Source organism: Elephantulus edwardii, unplaced genomic scaffold (genome assembly GCF_000299155.1).
Source record: "Elephantulus edwardii isolate Elephantulus edwardi_28Jun2011 unplaced genomic scaffold, EleEdw1.0 scaffold00113, whole genome shotgun sequence".
NCBI classification, from domain to species: Eukaryota; Metazoa; Chordata; class Mammalia; order Macroscelidea; family Macroscelididae; genus Elephantulus; species Elephantulus edwardii.
The window spans coordinates 75,081-84,203 of record NW_006399863.1 but is presented as its reverse complement, the minus strand read 5'-3'; positions in this window follow the sequence as shown (position 1 = coordinate 84,203).

The following is a 9,123-nucleotide window of genomic DNA, read 5'->3' as shown; positions in this document are numbered from 1 at the left end:
ATCAATGTAGTTACACAAGTTAGAAATTTGAAATGCATTTTGGATAACTCAAACTCCCCTACTTGTTCCATCTAATAAGAACACCAAATCCCTGCTGTTTTATCTTCCTGAATATCCCTCAAACCTTTCCAACTCACTCCATCAGTCTGACTTCCAGCCCACATCCTCCCTAAACTCTTGTAATTGCCAACTTTTCATTTTCTGTTTCCTATCTCTTCGCCAAATAACATCTAGAATAATTTCATTCCAGCACCTCAATCCGATCTCCCAAACTCATTCATGTTTCCTCAAAATCCTTGGATCTCATTTGGTTTTGAGGATCTCAATTCCTGTTTTGAGTATCTCACTTATTTATTCATTCATGTACTCAAGAAATCACAATATTTTTCCTTAAAAATTTTATTCTAAAATTATAACCAAAAGCATTATTCTCAAGCTCTTTAATAGTTTTGCTATTCACAAAATAAAACTAACATCAGTGTTTTGAAAAAAGAAAAATAACTGTGAAATATATTAGCATTACTTCATATAGATAGACGAAAAATCGGAAATGTGCCGCGCGCTCAGTTTTGCATGTTTCTACAGCAGTTTCACAACTAGCTTAATGAAGAGAATGATCTATAATGAAAGCATTTCTCCCCAAATATGTAATACTAAAGGGCTTATTTATACACTGTTATCTTAAACATTCATACCCATGTATTTATTAAGTCAACTCTTCTCTCTTTTCTTGGAAAACATGGGAGAAGAATATACTGCATCCTAAACTAACCGAATATTACAATTAAGAATGATATTATTTTGAGGATTTTTTTTCATTCTATTTTGCCTTGTCTTTGTATACCTTTTCAAAACATCCAGCAGCAAATACCTTGATAAAAATAACTTGGCATGCTCTTTGCCTGAAGTAGAGACACAAATAGAAAAGAAAAATTTTACAAGACTTTCTATCTCTAAAGCACACGAGTCCTTTCTTATTCTTCTACCATAAAGTAGAATGCATAACTAAGAAATTTTAATCTCAAGACAATTAAGTATCTGGATTTCTTTTCATGAAAGATATAAAACAATGCTTTCTCTTCACAAAGATCAAATAATCTTTAAAAGTTATTTACAAATATAAAGTAAAATTCAATACATATTCTACTACTTAATACAAAGGGCATTTATTAATCACCATAGGTGGGAGAAGAATTCAATTTAACCAGATAATTTTGAGCATGCATCCATGCAGGGGCATATGCACAAATGCTCCAAGAGTCTGGCAGTGTGGTTAATTGTGTTACATGTTGAGTCACTAACACAGAAGTTGGCAGTTCAAATCCATTAACTGTTGTCATTGTAGTTATGGGCTGTCAAGTCACCTGCAACTCACTAGCATCACTACGCACAATAGCTCTGAACTCTGCTCTATCCTGAGCTGATCTCACTCTCTCTGACACACACACACTCACTACCCTCAGTTATTATGTCAATCCATCGGGGTCTTCCTCTCCTGCAGTGTCTCTCCACCCTTCCAATATTATCTTTCTCCAACGACTGTCCTGACTACATGTCCAAAGTATGTGAGATGGAGACTCAGAATCCTTACCTCCATGGAGCAGCTTGGTTCCACCCTCTCCAAGACAGAACTGTTAGTTCTCTTGGAAGTCCATGGTATGTTTAAAACTTTTCTCCAGCACCACAACTCAAAGGCATATGGGAGAAAAAAATAGGTAGTGTCTTCAGGCAAAGATTTATAGACTCAGAAACTCAATGGAAGGTTGCTACGGGTTGTAATCAACTTGACTGTATTAAGTTTCAGTAAAATATTATAGCCCTTGTGACAGAAACCTAGAAGTAACTTTTAATTTCCCCCATCTTTTCTTCCTAAAACATAATAATCCGTTCCACTTCCTGAAAGTCTCTGGACACGATTTTAGATTTCATATAGCTGGATGTTGGGTAAACAATTACTTTAAAAAAATAATTTGGTCTTTGTCCCTATTTTCAGTAAGGTAACCTTTTTCACTTTTGGGATTTCCTAAGTGGCAATGGTGTTTTTATCTAGGAGTGCTCCAGATCACAGCTGAGTGTCTATGCTAATGTGGAGACTTACCTGAGGTGGGAGTCAGCAGGTAAGAAAGATCTGAAACAGCAGAATCCATCTGAGCTGGTACTGGGCATGGAGTGGCCAGGGGACAGTTAAATATTGAGCTCAACAGTGTGAGTAACGATTCCATCAAACATGACTATGTGATGATACCCCAATAAAGCTCTGGACACTGCATCTCAATGAGCTTTCCAAAGATGTAAAATGAGAGTGTTCAGAAGGCACCTTGTTTAGAATACTAAAGTTAGGCATTACCTGCATGCTCAGATCCCCGTTATGTTTTTCTTCTTTATTCTGGTACTAATTTGAATACTTTCTGTAATAATGGACCTAAGTATGAGGAGTGTACGTAGTCCCTGAGGGGGTGCATTGCTAACCAATAGGAGGAGTCTCACAGACGCCTTGAAAACACCAGAGGCACCTGGGAAACAGGCAGTCTCCTCCAGTGAAACCCTCAGCCTCTAAAACACCACTAGAGGGTCAGTTGAGTTGGTTACAAATGGCCAGCAGTGACTTTTTTCTTTTAATACATATAGTACTTTCCAGAGTTCTGCAGGTTGTTCAAGCGAATTATCAAATCTGGCTCCTGGGGGAAGTAGTGAACACTCCCCAGCTCTGGATTCAGCAGGTGAGACTTGGGGAACCCTAAGCTTGTTGGGGACTGTGAGGTCTTGTGATGACTTGGCAGTCTGGAGGACTGAGACTTTAACTTGAACTAGCTCTGGTGGTCAGGATGAGAGGAAGGGCAACTGCATTTGCAGAGAATAATTGGACTGATCCCACTTCTGGTCTTCCAGTGCCCAATTCCAGTGTTCTTAATTGAACGCTCTCCTGTACAGCCAACAACCCAGAGATTCTGTCAGTATGCAAATATGACTTCTCACTCCCTCCTTAGAATCCTTTAATTCTCCCTAAGACTCAAAGGATAAAGATCATTTACTCAGCAAAACCTGGAAGCCCCAGCATGATAGGTGACCCTTTTATACCAGACTAAAAATGGCTCACCGTTTCCCAGCCCCTCGTACTCTTAATGCCTTTGCATGGACCACCACCCCTTTAAAAGCAACATACACAGAACTGTAGAGCTTGATAAAATGAAAAACATCAGGGCTTACTGCAGACCAAAGGAACAAACATCTTAATTTAAGAAGGTGGATATGCACAAAAAGTTTGGAAAAACCCTGGGTTAGAATGGCATCTCCTGCTCCAATAACCTTCATTCTTTAAGTCCCAGGTTAAGGTTCAGCCCAACCAAAGGTGTTCTTTTCCACCTTTCTCCTTCTTTGGAAGGTTAGTTCACTGTCCTGCAGGTTGGCCATTTTTGCACTAGGCCTTTAAAGATTTTATCACTCAACAATGTAATTTTAGTGGAATTCTGCCTCCAGGTCACTTTCTCCAATTATACCCTCAGCTCCTTAAGGGCATGTATGCACCTGGGCACTAATTATCTTTGTGTTTTGGTAGTAAGTATTCAAACAAGCTTTAGAGACCTAAATAATTTTCTTGAACTCAATCTGGCTCTTTTAAAAGAGTCTAATATTTTAAATTATCAACATTTTGCCAAATTAAGATTTTTTTAACCAATTGAAATGACAAAGTTTTAAAATAATTGTAATTCTTTGTAGTGTCTAGGATGCTGGAAAACAAAGACTCTCTCATATTACTGATCTGAGAGTAAGCTGATAAAATTATTCTAAAAATAATTTTTCCCTAGCTTTACATTTTTACTGTCTTTAACAAAGAAGTTCCCTACTACCGATGGAATGAGAAGAAAAATAACCTTATTTGCATTTAAAGTAAGTAGCAAAAATGTAGGACGTTCTAGTGGCCTAGTGATAAGTGGCTGTGTTGCTAACACCAAAACACAAGATTCAAATCCCTCAGCTGCCTTGGGAGAAAGATATGCAGTCTCCTCCCATGTAATTTACAATCTGTGAAAATCTACTGGAGGGTCAGCTATGAGTAGATTATCACTCAAATGTACCTAACAACAACAATACAACAAGAATGTTACAGGAATTGTCCTTAGTGAGAGAAAACCAAGAAGTTAATAAAAACCATGCTATTTTCTTTGTAGAATATACTTTTTTTTAAAATAAAGACATGTAATAAGTGTATTCTATCCTATGATGTTATTTTTTACACTGATTTTTAAGGTAGATTCCTGAATACTTATGTTCTAAAATGTGGTTACTCTGGATGATGGGATAACAAGTAGGTTTCTTGTTTGGTTTTATTTTTTTTTTCATTTTGCTAATCTCTAGTCTTAATTTAAAATAATTACTGCCTGCTAGTAACGAAGGTCTTGGAGAAGGTGAAGCCAGAGCGCTGCTTAGAGCAAGGATGGTGAAGCTCTGTCTCGCATACTTTGGACTTGTTGCTAAGAGAGGCTGTTCCTTGGAGAAGGACAGCATCCTTTGAAAGGTGGAGGCATAGACCCTTTTCTATAAAGATGGAAATGAAAATAAAGAAGCAAGCCCCTGCCCAAAGAAAATGGAAGCCAAAGAAAAGGTATTAAAGACAAAGAAGGCAGTCCTGAAGGGCTGAAGGGTGTCCACAGTCACACACACACACACAAGATCTGCATGACACCCACCTTTCAGCAGTCTAAGATGCTGAGACTCCAAAGGCAGCCCAAATACCCCCAGAAGAGCACCCTCAGGAGAAACAAGCTTGACCACTACGCTATCATCAAGTTTTCCTTGACCACTGCGTGAGCCATGACGAAAACAGAAGATAACAACACATTTATGTTCATTGTGGACATCAAGGCCAACAAGCATCAGATCAAACAAGCTATAAAGAAGCTCTATGACATTGATGTAGCCAAGGTCCACACATTGAATAAGCCTGATGGAGAGAAGAAGGCCTACGTTCAACTTGCTCCTGATTATGATGTTGTCAACAAAATTGGGATCATCAAAACTTGAGTCCAGCTGGCTAATTCTAAACATAAATTTTTCTCACAGAAAAAAAGGAAGGAAAGAAGGAGGGAAGGGAGGGAGAGAGGGAGGAAGAAGGAGGAAGGGAGGAAGAGGGAGAGAGGAAGTGAGGGAGGGAGGGAAGGAAGGAGGGAGGGAGGAAGGGAAGACTGAACCAGTGACTGCAGCAATGAACTCCAGTGCATTAGGGATGGTGAAGCTGGCACAGGATAGGACAGGATTCAGATCTATTGTCCATCGGATTGCTATGAGTCGTACTCAACTGGAGGTACCTAACAACAACAATAATTCAGGAAAAGAGGAAGATGCTTAACAAAATGGACTGACACACTGATTGCCACAATGGGTCCCACAGGGTACGTGAGGATGGCACCTAGCAGGAAGGATTTCATTTCTTTGTCCTAAAGGATGGCTAGGAGTTAGTGCTGCCTGGTGTCTAACAACAGCAACAATTAAGAAAAATCACAAAGCTGGCCAGTGAAGTATTACTTGGGAATCACTGACTTCAAGTTGAGTCTGACCCAGAGTGACTGCACAGGACAAAGCGGAACTACTCCATAGGGTCTCCATGGCTGTAATCTTTAAAGAAGCCTCTTTCTTGCACAGAGAAGCTGGTGGATCCCTTTTGGTCAGCAGCTGAGCAAGCAATCACTGCAGCAACAGGAACCCTTTTATGTATGTTACTTTGGGAAACTATAAACTACTTAATAACCTTCAATAAAAATATTAGAAAAGAAACAGAGAAAGGAGGGACTTGAAGATAATATGAAAATATTTCTAAAAAATAAATTTTAAAATAATCTTATTTTTTATAACTTAGCCACACACATTTAATATTGAGAGCTGAAATATAAAACCATAACTTGTAATAGTGCTCTAAGACTTGGCCTATCATGACTGCAGACTGTGGGAACTGGGAACTTTAATCATTAGCCTCTTCAGACCCAGTGTGTTCTCAGTGACTCAGATAAGTCTCACATTCCAGAGGTTACCTAGTTTATGCATTCCGATTGGCACCAAGCAAAAAGAACATTCTATAACTAATTGCATCCCCCAAACTTTCCAAACATCTTTTGTAAACACACTTTATGAAATATCCCCAATTCCTCTGACATGTTCATCCTCCCTGAAGCAGGTGGGTAAAGCTACTTTGGAATACAGGAACATTCCTGACAGTTCTCCTCCTTGGTGGCGGTGGTTGTATTATGTACCATCGAGTTACAACCAACCCACAGCTGACCCATCAGTAGGTTTTCAAAGGCAGTAAATCCCATGAGAAGAGACGGCCCAACTTTCTCCCACAGAGCAGCTGATGGATTTGAAACCCACACTTTGGCTTTGACAGCACAATTCCTTACCATTTAGCCACCAGAGCTTCTACATTAGGCTTTGTTGATGTTTACCACTGAGTCAGATCTAATCCATAGCTGACACTCCAATGGGTTTTCAGAGACTGTTATCGCACAGGAGACTGCCCTTCCTTCTTCCACGCAGTTACTAGTGGATTCGAACCACGTGCCTCAGGGATTGAAGAGTAGCTTCTTACCACCAGACCACCAGAGGTCCTTCAATAGGCTTTAGTAAACACCCAAAGAAAGGTTTCAAAGAAGTTGCACTAACCTTTAATAATTTTCACCTGTGTTTAGAGGAACGGGCTGGGAGACAAGTGTGTCTGAATAAGAACTCCTATTGGGAGGAAGGAGGACTTATTACTGTTTTTCCGTGAAGCTTGGATTTTAAGCAATAAAAATGCATTTAGACGCTACCTGCATGGTTTTCAAAATACAAATTAAATGTTAAATATAGATTGTGTCAAAGAAAAACATGAGTAATCTTATGAAAGGGGGGGGGGAAAGCTTCCTCTCAGGGGATAATTAAATACCCACACAGACTAAATGTATTTAAAGTGGTTATGATTCAATGTCAGAATAATATTTTATGCATCTATTTTAATTGCTTTTTAAAAGAAGTATCAGGAGGTTGCAATTAGAAATTAAGTGAAGGCCACTTTGAATCAATATGCTGTGGGAATTAAATGATTTTGTTGTGTGTGTTTCTATTTCTTGGAGATATTCATCCATTTTTTTTAATCATAAAGGTTCAAGGGAAACTTGGAGTATATTGATAGATATAAGAAAAACTGCCCTGACTAAATGTCTTTTGGCTTCAATATGGAGTAGTTTTCTCCTATTCTTTTAGAAGAGGTAGTCAATGGAATATTCACTCTTTTTCTTTATAGAAGTCTTGGTGGCACTGTATTAAATACTAGGCTGCTAAAAGTCTGGTGGCCTAGTGGTAAGAAACTGTGCCTCAATCCCAAACCTACATTGGTTTGAATCCACCAGCTGCTTCATGGGAGAGAGATGAGCATTCTCCTGCCACACGATTAACTGCCTCTGAAACCTGCCACGGGTCAGCTGTGAGTCAGGTTTCAATCAATGATACACAACAAGACCTAAAAGGTAGATAGTTATATCCACCTCTATAACTTCTCTGAAGCAGAAATATGTGACACTTTGCTCCCATTCAAATCTTGGCAATCCTGTGAGATGGTTCTACTCTGTTCTATCAGAGATCAAGGATGACCCAGGAGAGAGCAAGGTTTTGATCTGTTGTTCATAGGATCTCCATGAATCAGAGTCAACTCAATAGCACCCAGCAACAATAGTATCTGCATATTCTTTTCAAAAAATATTTCCAGTACAGTTTAGATCTTTTCCTAGAGTAGATAGCTTTGGAGCTTGGGTGGCCTAATGGCAAGAAGCTATGCTGCAATCCCAAAGGCACACAGCTCAAAGCCACTAGTTGCTCTGTGGGAGAAGGATGGGCAATCTCTTCCTGTGCAGTTAACTGCTTCTGAAAACCTGCTGGAGGATCAGCTATGAGTTAGTCCCAACTCAACAGTACACAACAACAGCAGAGTATATAGATAGGTACTCAAAACAACACAACAAAAACTAATGCGAAGGATTAAGATCTGGAGAATTAACCACCTGGTAGAATTTTGAAATAAAATTCCCACTTTCTGACGGTTTCTTCACAATTCTCCCACCTTCCAAGCTTATCTCGTGCATGTTATACCGAGCCCTGATGTGAGAACATTCTGAGGCTGCATCCTTTCACCAATGTTAATTGTTAAAATGTGTCACCCACCAGCAAATTCCATCTGTGTGAAAACAAGGCTGAAATGGCCAAGCTGTAATGGAGCTGATTTGAATTTCTTATCAAGTGACACTTTAAGAGAGCACAGACAAGATTGCCTTGTGCTGGAGAAAGGCTCTGATGGAATCAGTCTCATGCCAGGATAAAAAAGAACCAAACAATTTTCAGTGTTTATTGTAAGTTTGTTAATAAATTTATATCCTACTCATAACAGTTATCAAAAACTTCTCCAGGATTTTTTGCTTCATGAGAAATAAAAGACTTAAAATTCTACATCAATAAGAAATTCTGTTATAGAATATTGTCATCAAGATTTTAACCAGCTCACCTGAAAAAAAAATACATGCTCCTAAATCAAACAGATTATATTGTGATAGTAAATGGAAATAAATTGGTAAGACTATGTTAGAGACTGACAATTATGTGCCCCACGATAGATAGATAGATGATAGATAGATAGATAGATAGATAGATAGATAGATTGTGTGTGTGTGTGTGTGTGTGTGCGTGCGCGCGCACACAAGCATGCACCAATTTTATTGTCTCTGAAACACTTACATCCGTTACCTCAGACACTGACTCAATCCATCTCCTCCAGGGTCTTCCTGGACTCTTGTGCTGTCCCTCCATTATCCCAAGGATGATGTCCCTCCCAAGGACTTGTCCCTCCTGTCAACATGTCCAAAGTATGTCAGATGGAGCTTCAGAATCCTTGCCTCCAAGGAGCACACTGGTTTCATCTACTCCTAGCTGAACCTGTCTGTCCTTCTGTTGTTGTTGTTATGTGCCGTCGAGTCATTTGCGTCTCATAGCGACCCTATGTACAACAGCCCTAAACCGTGCTCTATTCTGTGCCAATCTCATTGCCTCTGACAAATCCATCAAGAGTACGCCAGTCCTGAATCAATCCACCTCATAGAGGGTCTT